The sequence below is a fragment of the Nycticebus coucang genome, chromosome 24 (genome assembly GCF_027406575.1).
Source record: "Nycticebus coucang isolate mNycCou1 chromosome 24, mNycCou1.pri, whole genome shotgun sequence".
Lineage (NCBI taxonomy): Eukaryota > Metazoa > Chordata > Mammalia > Primates > Lorisidae > Nycticebus > Nycticebus coucang.
In genome coordinates this window covers 29337514-29351468 of record NC_069803.1, presented here as the reverse complement: position 1 = coordinate 29351468, position 13955 = coordinate 29337514, and the positions used below count along the sequence as shown (strand labels likewise).

Below are 13955 nucleotides of genomic sequence, written 5' to 3'. Positions count from 1 at the left end.
ACTATTTGTCTCGGCCATGGACAGCCCAGGGTCAAGGTGATCGGGGAGAGAGACCACGCCCAGACCCTGTTCATTCAAAAAATAAGAATTTTCCTTAAGTCATTTCCCGAGATGCTGAAACAAAATGGTCTCGTACCAGAAGAGAAAAGTCCAGATAGGCCCAGCAGACCCTGAATCATTACAGGTTTTTTTTGAGTTCAATGTACTTATTCTCCCAGAATACCCCCTTGTGAGTTTACCTGACCAGGACAATGGTAGAAAGATGTCATTCATGCCAAAAACAAGTGTTATTCTTTTAAGTGATGACTGATTCTTAGGCAATACTTTGGGGCCAAGAAGGTACATTAAGAGACAGAATCTCACTTTATCGCCCTCAGTAGAGTGCCGTAGCATCACAGCTCACAGCAACCTCCAACTCCTGGGCTTAGGCGATTCTCTTGCCTCAGTCTCCCAAGCAGCCGGGACTACAGGTGCCCGCCACAACGCCCGGCTATTTTTTTTTGTTGCAGTTTGGCCGGGGCTGGGTTCAATCCCGCCACCCTCAGTATATGGGGCCGGCGCCCTACCCACTGAGCCACAGGCACTGCTCGGTATTTCTTCTTTGATGAGTGTTAATTTTCAATAACAGGAAGTAGACAAATCAGCAGAGGAGAAAGTGAAATGGAATTATGCTCCCCGTTCTTCTCCAGGCATGTACACTTGAGTGTAAGGAGATTCCAGACAGGATTACTAAGAGAGAAAGGAAATCAAATACATTAAGGAAGTCAAAGTTTCTTGCTGGTGCCAGAGTTTGTTGTTAGTAAAAACAACTGTTCAAAGAAGGAGGGCCTAACTGTATTCAGGAAGTTGATGAGCAGAAGTCTCCCACCCCGTGGGACGGGACTTTCAGGTCTGGTCTCTTGACCAAAGTATCTCTTCTAAGTTTTTTGGCTCCTTCAGCCTTAAGTAATAACATTTTAGTTTGATAAACACAGTTCACCTCCTACAATTGATGCTTGTCGCAGGAAAGAACAATTAACCAACCACAAATTTCTGCGTCAGTCTGACTCCCTGGTGAGAAATGCAATGCTTATGGGATCAGTCTGTTCTAAAAAGGCCAGAACAGTTCCTTTAGTTAAGAACTGGGGATGGCCATTATGATGCAGAATCTCTTACTTTAGCACGTAGCAATTAGCTTTGATTTAAAAAATAGAACTAGCAGGAATTGTCTTAACAATGAGGCACTTTAGCACAGAGGGCATATACATGCAGACTTGACAGCAAGGCAGACTTGGGTTCAAATCCAAGGTTCCTCACATGCCGGCTGTGTGTCCTTTGGCAAGTACTTTTGAGCCTCGATTTCATCATCCTTAAAATGGGCATAACATGTCCCCCATCCCATTACCGAACCTCTATGTATAGGCACAGATCTTTAGATTTCTTTCATTTCAATCTTGGACTCTCAAAAAGGGAGAGGGGTGTTAAAAAACATTTTATGGGCCAAAGCCCTCTTAGAGAATCTAATGAAACTACAGACACTATCCCCCCCAAATACGCATATCACATATGTGTCAGATTCCGTGTACTGTTTCGGGCCCTCTGCCCTACAAATCCCACAACAATTCAGGGACCTGTGATTAAAACTCTGCTTTAGACGATAGGACAAATGAGTCCAAAGATTTGGGGTTTGTTTCCATATGAGTCATGTCATTTCAGAAAGGAAAGTCTGCTCTCTGGCCAAAGACCACATGAGTAACCCTGGCCAGCAAATGATGGTTGTCAGGGAGCTGGATGAGAGAGAAGAGAGACGCAGGCCACCATCGCCAGGACATAAAATGCAATTCCAAGTCCACCTCGCTCCACCCCCAAAACAAGCTCCCCATATAATTGTCATGCCTCAGGGGGATTAGAAGAAACAGCCTCCAGCTGCACAATGTAGTTCAGAACAGCATTGCAAGCTGTGGGTTATTCTGTTTTTAATCGCCACCCTCTATGAGGGTGAAAAAAATATGGAAGCAAACTAAATGCCCAATTAAAACGATGAAATAGGTGGCGCCTGTGGCTCAAGGAGTAGGGCGCTGGCCCCATAGGCCGTGGGTAGTCGGTTCAAGCCCAGCCCGGGCCAAAAACCGCAAAAAAAAAAAAAAAAGATGAAATAGAATTAACACAACAAAATATTATGCAGCGTCAAAAATGTTGTGAAGACAGCAGTCCCAGGAAAGACACTTGTGTTTTGCCAAAACAAAAGGAAAAACAGCAAAACCTGAAGTGTTATGTCCCTTATGATTCCAGCAATGAAAAAATCACACAGTCAGTAACCATGAAGAGCAGTGCTCAGGTAAAAATGTTAGTTTTTTCCAATAATGGCAGTGTTATTGGTGATTTATATCTGGTTTCCATGATGTCTATAGGGTTATATAATTTTTACAGTTTTAAAGTCAAGAGACATGATATGTCTGTACAAAATCAGTCTGTCCTTCCAAGTGGCTGTGGCCAAGCCGCCTCGCCTGAGCACGCAGCTCTCTGCGGCCTCGTTGGCCATGAGGCTGAGCTCAGGCCAGACCACCACAGCCTCAGGGAGCTCCCAGGCCCAGACAAACATGGGACCAGACCCTGGGGTGGGAAACAGCAGCAAGGGCACATTCAGCAACTCCAGTGCCCACCCAGGCCCTGCTTAGTTTAGGCCCTGGATGCAGAGACTGGTTCACACCAGCAGGGCGAAAGATTTCTGCATCTGAGTCAACACGAGCCTTTGATCTTTGGACCCGTGAATGGGCTGATGCAGGGTGACAGACCCATGGTGGTGCGCCTTAGGGTTCCTCAGCTGCCAAGCCTAGGGCCTGGCCAGCTTCCCACTGGCACCTGCTATTGCTGGAACAGACCTTGGTCCCCACAAGTGCTGAGGTCAGCTACTTCCACAACAGCCACCAAGAGAAAATTGAGAGAAGGTCCCTGTAATGTAGCCTGGGGTAGCAGCTTCAACAATCAGAGAGTACAGGGACCAGGTTAGATGTCAGGCTCAGCACCTGGGCCATGAGTGTGATGCCTCCTAAGCCTGGCAGGCTGCACACAGCGCTGACACCAAGGCCAGGATGGCTTCTCCCACCCCCACCCTGGCTGGCCTCCTAATGGCCTCCCTCACCTGCAGCTGGGGGGAAGTGACAAGTGGGAGAAGCATGGGGCCCCTGGCCTGCCACGGTGGTGCCATTTCCTTCTGAAGCTCTCAGCAGATGGGCAGGCTTCCTCTGAGCCCCGCAGAAGCCCCTCACCAAGGCTCCTCCAGCTCTGACAAATGAGCTGCTCCCCATCTGCGGCCCCAAAGTGCTTGCCTGGCCCCCAGCACTGGTGTGTCTAGGCTGGAAGGAGTGATGAGTGTACACGGTGACACAACCTCAAGGCTCTGGTTTCTGCGCCTTCGGGCCCAGCACGGTGTCTGGCTTCCTGTATGTCCCTGTAAGTGACCCCTGAGAAGTGGATGGATTCCAGGAGCTTCTGAGTAGGGTTGACAGAAGCAGAAGCAGTGGAAAAGTGAGCGGTCATGGTCAGGCCCGAGCTCCTGGGGAGACGGCGATGAAGCTCACCCAGAGGGGCCCTGGGAAGCTTCCCATATCCCCTGGCCAGCAGGGCGGGAGAAGCCAGCCTGGCCTTGGCTTTCGCATCCCAGAGCCGCTAGGCAGGTTCCTAATGACATCACAGCAGTTGTGGCGATCGATTGTGAAGCATCCAAAGTATTTCTTGGCGCCCAAGGACCAGCATCAGCTCCCTGTTTGACCAGTGTGCTTCATGTGCCACACAGAGCCACCAAGGGGCAGACTGGAAGGAGGTCCCTTTGCCCTGTCTTCTTAGTCTCCCCACCTTGATTAGGACAGTGGGACTCTGATGCCCAGAGGGGGAGTCACCCAGCCAAGACAGGAAGGCTGGAGCCCAGTCCCAGAAGCTCATTCTCAGGGACAAGACTGGCTTGGCCTGGGCGAGTCCCTGCAGTCCTGCCTGAGATGGCTGTCCTGTCTCGCTAATGTCATTGGTACCCGTATGCCTGGCTGCTCTTTGGCACCCACTCAGATCATGTTAATGTGGACCCTGTGTCTCTCACACCGCCCCAGTGGCCCCCTGAGATTCCCAGAGTGGCCACTCCCCAACTCTATGAAGTTGTCTACTTATGACCTCGACCTTTTATCTTCATGGGGGCCATGGGGCTCCTGTCCCTTCAAAGTCCCTTCAGAACACTTGGTTCCCCTGCTCTAAAAGCTCCAACAGCCCTGCAGTGTGGCATCTTCGCCTGCAGTTGGGGTGGTCACACCTGCTCTTTTCAGAGGGAGCTGCAGGCCCTGACCTTGGTAGGATCCATCGGCAACATCCTCGTGGTGGTCAAAGCCAGGCCCACCATAGATCTAGGACGGCTCCCAGAGGCGGGGTTTGCCACAGTAGGAAGACTGGACATTTCGCTGTTTTCTTTTCAAATTCCTATGCATCCTCCCTCTATCCTGACAGGTTTGCAAGCTGCCTTCCTTCCCATCCTGACTCAACGCCCTGATTCATGCTGACCGCTCCAAGGGTGTTCACGCAGTGCCCCACTTCGGAAACGCGGTTTGCAAACATGCTTATACTCCAGATCAGACAGAATGTCAAAGTCATGGCTCTGTGCTGCTTTCACACCACTCTGTCAGCAGGTAGGACAGACCGCCTGCTTTTTTTAGACATGAATAGATGGTTCTTTCTTCCATTAGTTAACTGTTTTGCTCCCCACTCAAATCCTAACTCACTCATGGCTGCTCTGAATTCATTGCCACAGGAAACAGAACATAGAAAGAAAAGAACTTTCTCAGCTGACACCCACGACTGACTCTGAGGGAGCTTGTTGTGTCAGTCTGAGCAGACAGGGGCTCAGGTGGCCTCCCCAAGTGTCCCACCTAGAGTGGCACCTGAATTTCAGAAAGAGCTTCCATATTCTGGGATGTGGTACAGAAGTTCTGAGAAGGGCTTGACCAGGGCCAGAGGCTGAAATCAGACATTCTACCAGCCACCCCCAAGGATTGATGACAAAGACCATATAGGTCACCCCAAAGTCCTGAGACCCACAAGCTTAGCATGAACTTGAACCCTACCCTGGGGGAAGAAGGGAGAAGGCTGAGTAGCCTGGGACATTTCCACTCCCCAGAAGAAACTAAGATGTGACCCAACAGATATTCTATTTCTCATGCTGGGATTCACGATCACCTCTCATTAACTCAGTCTCTGTCAATGACGCTCTCAAGCCCATCCCGTGCCCTCCCAGGGGCCAGGCTCACCTTGGTGGCAAATCCACCTGCTGTCCCTCCTCCATTGGGCTTGGTCGTCCTCCACAATGCCAGGGGTTCCCCTCAGCACCACAGAGGGAAAGGACAGACCGCCTGCTTTTTTTTAGACATGAATAGATTGTTCTTTCTTCCATTAGTTAACTATTTTGCTCCCCACCCAAATCCTAACTCACATTCTGTTATTTTCTTAAAAAATAATAAATGAGCCAAAAATGCCTATCTGAGCATCTTCAGGGTGTGTGAGGTTGGAAAGGTCAAAGAGAAATGAGACAAATTCTGCGCTGGCACTGTCCTCCCCTCAGCTCTGCAAACAGGGCATGAGGAAGAACTTCAAGGACTTTCAGTGTCACCTAAGAGATGTCCCATGGTGTGGCAGAGAGAGCTCCAGAGCCTTCTGGTCACCCCATGCGTAGCCCCAGAAAGGCCCTTGCTCTACAGCTGTGCAGCTGGGAGCTAGGGTGGAACACCCCAGCCACCTGGCACCAAACCCACAGCCCTCTCTCTTTCTCCCTCCCACAGAGAGGCTTACAGAGGCTGGGACATTAGGACTGGACTGACAAGGGTGCATAGGAGTTCTCTGGATGACAGGCAACACAGGCAGGGGCTTGGTAAAGGTTCTGAGGCACAAAGGGCTCCAAGGAGGCCATGGGAACAGGGCTACTGGGCCCAGCATGCTTGAGAGAAAAGGAGACCAGGCTGTCCAGCCCTAGGCACCTCATGGGAAGGGTTATAGGCCCCATGACGGGATTCTCAGACATTGGAGGGTCAACAGGGTCTTATAGACCCCACAATAGGGTTCTCAGACATTGGAGGGCAAAGGGGGGTTGGGGGGTGGCAAAGACATATTTGAGTTTTAGAATGACCTTGGAAGCCACAGGTAGAGGGATTGGAGCAGAAGAGACCAAAGACAGAAGAGATGAGCTTCAGGACATGGGAACAGCCAGTCTAGAGGCAGGGAGGACTTGAATGAAATCTTGGGAGACAAATCTGAGAAAGGAGGAGACACGTTATCACAGCTGTGCCCTCACTCAGGGACAGCAGCCAGGGGCTGTGGTCAGCTCTCAGCTGAGATATGAGTATTCTGGGCTTTCTCTACCTTTGCCAAGACTCCTGCTTCCCCCAAACATCAGGCGTCTCCTGTGGGGAATGAAACTTTTCCCAGAAATGCTGGGATAATTCATCACTCCTAGCAGAGGCAAAAAAGGTGAGGTAACACTTCAGGGACCTCGGACCCTGCATCACGCCAGGGAATGCGGCTGGGCCTGGGAGGAGAGAGGCGGTACCTAGCCCCCCTTGGCCTAATGCCCTGTCTTGTGCCCCCACCCCACTCTACCCCAGTCCCCTGCAGAGCTGCCACTGCAAAAGCCCACGCTGGCCTCTGGGCTCTGGGCCATTCAAAGTAGAAGACAGATTTCTTGCCATTTGACAAGAGAAAACTTTGTACAACAGAAAGAATAGAAGGAACATTGGCAAGAATGGCACTTAGCAATGAGGTGTCTACAAAGGGACGAGGCTCGAGAATCTCTTTATGGGACAGAATTTATGTACTCTCTTCGTTGCAATGGTATTTGTCATGGTGGGTGGTTTTGCTGTGGTTTTTGATAAGGGTGAGGGGGCTGACCGTGTGTGTGTGCCTGTGCGAGTGTGTGTTTGTATGCACTTGTCAGTCTGCATTTCTGTGTCCCTGTGCACGTATGTGTGTCTGTGTGTCTCCGTGTCCTGTGCACGTGTGTGTCCATGTGTCTCTGTGTCCCTGTGCACGTGTGTGTCCATGTGTCTCCGTGTCCCTGTGCACATATGTGTCCATGTGTCTCTGTGTCCCTGTGCACGTGTGTGTGTCCTTGTGCCTCCATGCCCCTGTACACGTGTGTGTGTCCGTGTGCCTCTGTGTCCCTGTGCCTGTGTGTGTCTGTGTGCACAGACAATCAATTACCCCCTTGCCTGGGACAGGGCTGCAGAGATGTCCTTCTGTGTCTTCCTAATTATAAAATCCTTGAAACATGGTCCATCCACCTGGGCCACTTAGCCCAACACCACATGCTCGGTAGCCCCAGGGTGCCACCGATGACCCTGCCAGTGCCCCTCTCAGGCCTGTCTCAGGAGTGGCATGGGACACACTTGGCCGCTGAGATAACCTACAATGGCAAATTGCTCTACTGGGGACATGTTTTGAGCATGACATGCTGTTTGGGGCCTGGGCTAGCAGTCACCCAACCTACAATAGACTAAAGGATTTCGCCAGGAAGAGTCATTAAAGATTGGAAACACACATCTCCGTGAGGACAGTACACACATGCATGAGGCTGGCTCCTAGAGGGGCCTGTTTCTTCCCGTTCGCGTTTCTGCCTTCCCCTCACTCATCTGTCAGCAGAAGAGAGACCAACGCAATGATGTCAATTTTCTTACATGACATTTCAAAAATAAACAGCATGGGGAAGGAGGAGGGTGGAGCAAGCAGCCACTTTATGGGCACACAGCAATTAGGGGGGCCCCCCGATTAGAAGGTTCCGCGCCGCTGAGATGGGCACTGCCACGTCATTCTGGCAAATTTGGCCCTGGCTGCTGTGCACACTTCCCCTTAGCACAGGGCCTTGTTGAGAAAGCTTTTAAGCCCTTTTCTTTGCCACAAAGGAGTTCGGCCTTCCTGAGAGGTGACTACAACACAGACAAATGAGATCTGCCTGCAGTCAGGACCTCGGCTTCAAGAGAGGCTGGGGAGATGGCAGCCTGAGGCATAGGCCTTCATCTCCCGGCCACTCTGGGGCTATTATGGATTCCTGTTTGCTAATTCCCAGAGGGCACTTGTTGTAGTGATATTGTGGTGGTAAAGGAGCCTAGCAAGACCCCCTTAGCCAGCAGGACAGGTGGGGGAGCCCCTCAGACAGCCTGGGGCTGGGGGAAGCCCTGGCAGGAATATGGGCAAAGTAGCCCCTTCCATCCTTCACTTGTATGGAAGGTTTTGCTCTTGTGTCTTTCACTCAAGAACCATTTTACAGGTACCCCTATTTTACAGGTACACCCACTGTGCTGGGACCCAGGGGTGCAAGTCCCAAGGGCAAGCTTGTCCCTGCCCTTGAGGGGCTCAGGTCCAGAGTGGCCTGCAGACCTGCACTCAGGAGCCCTGAGCATGTGCTGGTGTTTGTGCAAACAGAGACGGGCATGGACACTGTGACAGCAGTGGTCACCTTCACACTGGCCCTGGACATTAAGGTAGGGGCAAGTAGTCTAGATGGGAAGGTGGGGAGGATTCCAGAAACCGTGAGTGGCTCAGGCAGCCCCCATACTGGCCGGCAGTGGGGCAGCAGATGTAACAGGAAAGGCAGGTCGGGCCCAGCTATCACGCCCTGCCTTGGCTGTGATTTTCCTATCGGAGTTCCGTGAGTTTCATCTCAGCGCTATCTTCCTGCAACTCTGTAATTCTCTCTCTTCCTCTCCTGCTTCCGAAGCATTTCTCTAATCTTTCTGTGGTATCGCCTTTGAACAGGACTCACCTGCTCCACTGAGAGGGTTGGGGGTATCTTTGCCTCACTGTCCACCTCTCCACACACCTGAACCCTGCAAGTAGACATTCTGGCTGCTGGTAGCTGGACTTGTGCTGCTGCCACCCACAGACCCCAGGGCCGCAGGGGGCTCAGGAGGTTCACAGGGGCTGGCCCTATTGAGTCCTCCCTCCCCTCCCCCCACCCTGCAGGTCACAGCTTGCTCTCTCTGGGGAAGGTGCCGTCCAGCCCAGCTCACAGCTGCTGGCTGCCCAGATTCCATGGGAGGGTCGAGCCCAGAGGGCAGGGGCAGATTTCATCACATGGGCTCCAGGCCCTTCCTCCGGTTTTGGCCTCCTGCTTCCTTCCTGGTAGCTGGGCCTGCCCTAGTGTATGAGGAGCAGACACAGCCCAGCCCCAACACAGAGCAAGGCTCCAAACACACGCCAAACAAAAAAAACAAAGGATCGATAAGGAGCATCATGAAGGAGGGGAAACACAGAGCTATCCTGGAATAAGACGGCAATTAGGAGAGAGAGTGAGCAAAAAAAAACCCGCAAAAAAACCTACTGCATTTAAAGAGAGGGTGGGCACCACTGGGCTAGCTTTTTCAATGAATGCTCAGCATTTGCCTACTTTGCTCTGGGGCACAATGAGTCTGATTTTTTAAAAACCTTTTATTTTGGAATAATTTTAGATTTGCAGAAAAATTGCAAAGGTAGTACAGGGCACTTCCATTTGGCTTTCACCCAGTTTCTCCTAACGAAAACTTCTTACCTAAGGTGCCAGAGCGAGGGAATCAATCTTGTTATAATAACATTAACTAAATTATAAACTTTATTTGGGTTCCATCTATTTTTCTTGTTGAAGAAAAGGTGTGAAGTCTGGGCTTAGCTGTCAGGCCTCCTTGGTCTCCTCTGACCTGTAGCAATGTCCCTTGTCTTTCCTATTTTTACTTGACCTTGACAGTTTTGAAGGTCAAATATGTTGTAGAATTGCCCTTGACTTGGATCTGTCTGATGTTCTCTGGTGATTAGCCAGGGTTATAGGTCTCAGGAAGAATCACATTGTAACAGAAGTTCACAATAGCAACACGATAGTACTCACTGGTGTGGACCCTGGTGTCTGCAGGTGTCTCCTTTATATAGCTACTGTTTTCCCCATTCCCTACCTTTCCCCTTTCCTGGGGACCTGAGCTCCGCCTCCTGGAGGGACGGGTATCTCTGCATGTCACAGGGACTTCCTCTCCCTAACTGCAGATGTTGGTGACACTGCTTAGTTCCTTGATAATGAACTAAGGTACAGATGAGGGGAAACCAACAGCCAATTATAAGATAAATGGAAAAGTTGTCAATGCCCAAGAACTTTTAAAAACCCTCTCAAGATATGTCATCTGTCCTTTTTGCAGTTGTCATTTCCTGGCAAAATATATCTCTTACCCAAAAATGTCATCATTAAATCTATGCTGTTACCCTGCTTCCAAATGTCTGAAAAATGGAACAACCTCATTAGAAAACAAATGAAAAAAAAGCAACTACCAACCATTTGCCAGGAGCCAGGCGTTCCCCGTCCGTCTATCAGCTCTACCTGGTAGGGGTCACCACCTTGTCGAGAGACTGAATCTTTGGACCTGCTGGCCTGTGTGTACCCACTGTCTCTCCACACAGCCCAAGTCCCTTGGTTCCTCTGAGGCATATTCATTGCCTTTTTCAGCTCCAAGAACCCAATAACCAGAATCTACCCTCAATGGATAAACTTTAATAGGTTGAAAGATCTCTCTAACATTAGCAATGAACAAATGATGAGGCAATCGATTCATGGGGTGACAGAGATTGTATTCGTGGCTTCTGTCCCATATGTGGCACCCAGAGCAATGTCCCTGTCCCCTGTCCCCACTCCAGGCCTCAGAGCACTGTTTGCACAATGTGAAGAGCAGCATTTGGAAACCCGGAAGACGCAGAGCCCTACCTCAGTGATGCTTCAGTGGCTTCCCAGCATGGCGCTCCCAATCCCAGCGCCCCTGTGGCAGAGTGGCTTTCTAGCTGCAACCAGCAACCCCCAGCACCATCCTAAAGACGCAGTGTATCCCCAGGTGAATGCTCATGTCAGTCAGCCTGCAGAGCTTGTGGCTTCCTGCTGGCAAAAGGCAGAGGTGGCAGCATCCCCTCTGTGACCAGAGCGCTGCCGGCTGCCCCCCCACACCCGGGGCAAACTCAGCGGAGCCCCGCCCCTCCAGCCACAGCTGCTGCAGCTTCTGTGGACTCCCTGGACCCAGGGGGTCCCTCAGCCCCAGGAAACCTTATGAGGAAGGAATATATGGAGCAAGGTCCAGGGAAAGGTCAGCTAAGGTCACAATGTCCCTCTGCCACCAGAAAGTTTTCCCATGGGGTTTTTGTTTAACAGGATGACTGTTCTCTTCCTGCACTGAGTCTGGCTTGGATTTAGCAAACCTCCAGCCTTGTGGCTAAACACTGCAGACCTCATGGAAAGGCTTGGGCTCTGCCACATGCCATCTGCGTGTGCCACGGCAGCCGTTCTCTCAGCCTCACTGGTTTTGTTTTGCCTTTAAGTGATGCTAATAATAGCCATCTCACAGGATTCTGTAAGCATTGAGTGGTAGAATGATGTGAGAGAAGGCACAGAATTGGTGCTTAGTAAAAGTTAATTGCCCATTTTTTTTTAGCCAGTAGTTGATCCTAATCTCAGAGCCTGGCCAATGGTTCCACTTCACTTGGCTGTGAAAATTCACAGCAGCAGAGAACATAGGGGAAGGACCCCGACAGCTATAGAGGTGCCCCACACCACACCAGTCAAGGGGCCAGTGGGACCAAGAAGGCTGCTGAGATGACCTCCGAAACTTGCAGGTCCAGCCAGACACAGTGAGTCACTGGTCACCTGCTTCTTAACCATCAATGTTTCAATCTTGGCTCACTGGAGGAAGGTTCTGGGTGGGCTTTCTCCTCTTTCTTTATGTTCTGGGATCCTTGAGAGTGGGGGTGTGGTCAGACAGACCAGTTTCTAAACCAAAGTGCAGAATCTCACCCTTCTCATGGAGTCTATTTCTCAGGTTTTAGGGCTAGGACAATTCACTGTGAGTTACAGGTAGGAAACTGGTTTGGCAGGTGTTCACAGCAACAGCAGCAGCAACATAGAGTTTCAAGCCACTGTGAATACAATCTGTTTCGTTTCCCCCAAAGGGTTTTTGTGAGAATAAATGAGCTCATCTATAAAAAGCATCTATTACAATACTTAAAACTAATAAACCTCAAATAAAGTACCTAGAAGTTGATGTGAATCTGCCTACGTCCCAAATCTGACCTTTAAAACCCTTTTGTCTGCTTCCAGACTTGATACCAAAGGGCTCAGAACTGTGTCCAGAATACTGGGCCTGCACAGTACATGGAAGCTCATATCATTATTATTATTTATTCACTTCCTAATACCTTATAGTTGGACCTAAATTCTAAACGTAAGTTGCAAGGGTTCCAAATTCCTTAAACTTAGGATTTTAAAAGTTGCTGATTTGAGATGAGATTACTCAGTCTTATTATTTCAATTCAGTTTCACTCAAAAATGTTTTCCTAACCTCTAGTCTGTGATGAGTGCACACTAGAGGCTGGGGTTGCAGATGCAAATGGACACTGTCCTCCTCAGTGGGACTCAAACTGCAGAGCTTGGGGAAAGGGGGTCCCGCAGCCAGATAATCACAATGTGTTGTTTAAGTGCAGCTACTGAGGCCTCAACAAGTCACAGGCTTAGGACCGAGGTGGGAGTAGCAACTCCATCTTCCCACTGGGGAAGCTACTAAGGAGATGGCTTTGAACAGGATTCCTGATGAAGAGCCACAAGCTCTCAGAGGCAGATCCCTGGTTGACTATTTTGCTGAATGAGGATGCTGCCTGAATTCACTCTAATGTTTTGTCAGTGGGGCCTAATGACATGATTTGTGGACATCTTCTATATATTTGGATTTGAGGGCATAGAGAACATAGTGGTGAACAGGAAATCCAACTTCTCGGGGAGAAAATTCATTTCTCTTTGACTCTGGTTCATCTTTTCCAGGTCAGAGTAAGAGGGGACATAAGAATTTGCAGGGAGGGAAGGTGGCCTTCGTGTGGTTTGGAAAAAATCTTCATCTTTCTGCCCACCCCCACCCCACAAAAGACAAAGGTTGGAAAATATAAACAAGAACATCAATCACACACACACACAGTGAATTCTAGCAGCCACTCAGAAAAGAATAAGGACGTGACTTAGCGTGTGGGTTCCAGATGTCTGGGCAGAAGTGAAAGTTAATTTCGGCCATTTTCCTCCTCCCAGAGTCACAGGGCCATGAGAAAGACAGGGGGAGGTGGGAGAAGGGCCCAGGGGAGAAGGGGGGAAGGTCCAAGACATGTTAGGGGAGGCTAGTGATGTCTTTTGTTAGAAACTTTTGTTACAGAATGTCTCAGGGCTGGAATGAGACTAGACACCAACTCTGACCCCCGCCCCCCCAGTTCAGTGTTCAGCCTCATTGGTTTCCCCATTTATTTTTGCACATTTGAGGCAACTTATGCAAACTTCAGAGCCCTCCTTCCTTGTGTCTATGTCAGCCTCCCACAACCAGTACATCTCTGATTAAAATCAAAAGCCGTGGGCAATAGAATATTTAAGTGGTAGAAACATTAAAATAATTCAATCCAAGATTAACCTCAGGAATGGTGATGTAAAAAGTTGGGTAATTTCCTTTTGAAGGAGACAAGGATAAACCTAGACAGAATGATGAAAAATAACCATTTCAGGGCACTGGAAAATGACTAAAGGCAGACAACAAACTGAGAAGTGTTTAATCTCAAAACACTGCTCCTGCACCAGAATGGCCACAGGCCTTTGGTCTCCTTGCTCGAAACCCCCAACCCCCAGCATGGGTGAAGAAAACCCAAGGTTTACTACTGGGAATGGTGGACTTGGTTTGAGAGCTGTCAGTGAAAGTCAGTATCTGACCAGCTAGAGGTAGCAGATTTGCTCTGGGATGGGGAGATGGAAACGCACATGGGTTAAGAGTCATGGAATCGGTTCTAGACAGGAAGTGAAAAGTTGTATCTTTACCAGGCTTAAGGTTTTAGTGTTGGCTCAGAGTGGACAGAAGATTAGCCAGAATTGTAATAAAGAGATCCTGGAGGTAAGAGGACTATAAAAGAGCTAAGGCATAAACTCCGCA

The 13955-nt window shown here is 49.8% G+C and overlaps 1 protein-coding gene across 2 annotated transcripts in view; it reads right to left on the bottom strand.

Moving 5' to 3' along the window:
• BLK (BLK proto-oncogene, Src family tyrosine kinase) overlaps nt 1–10883 on the bottom strand; it is a 49216-nt gene extending 38333 nt beyond the window's left edge. For both annotated transcript variants that reach the window (XM_053578770.1, XM_053578769.1), the window contains exon 1: nt 10724–10883. The gene's annotated coding sequence lies outside the window, so the exon portion shown is untranslated. The remainder of the gene's footprint in view (nt 1–10723) is intronic.
• Between the last annotated feature and the right edge of the window lie 3072 nt (nt 10884–13955).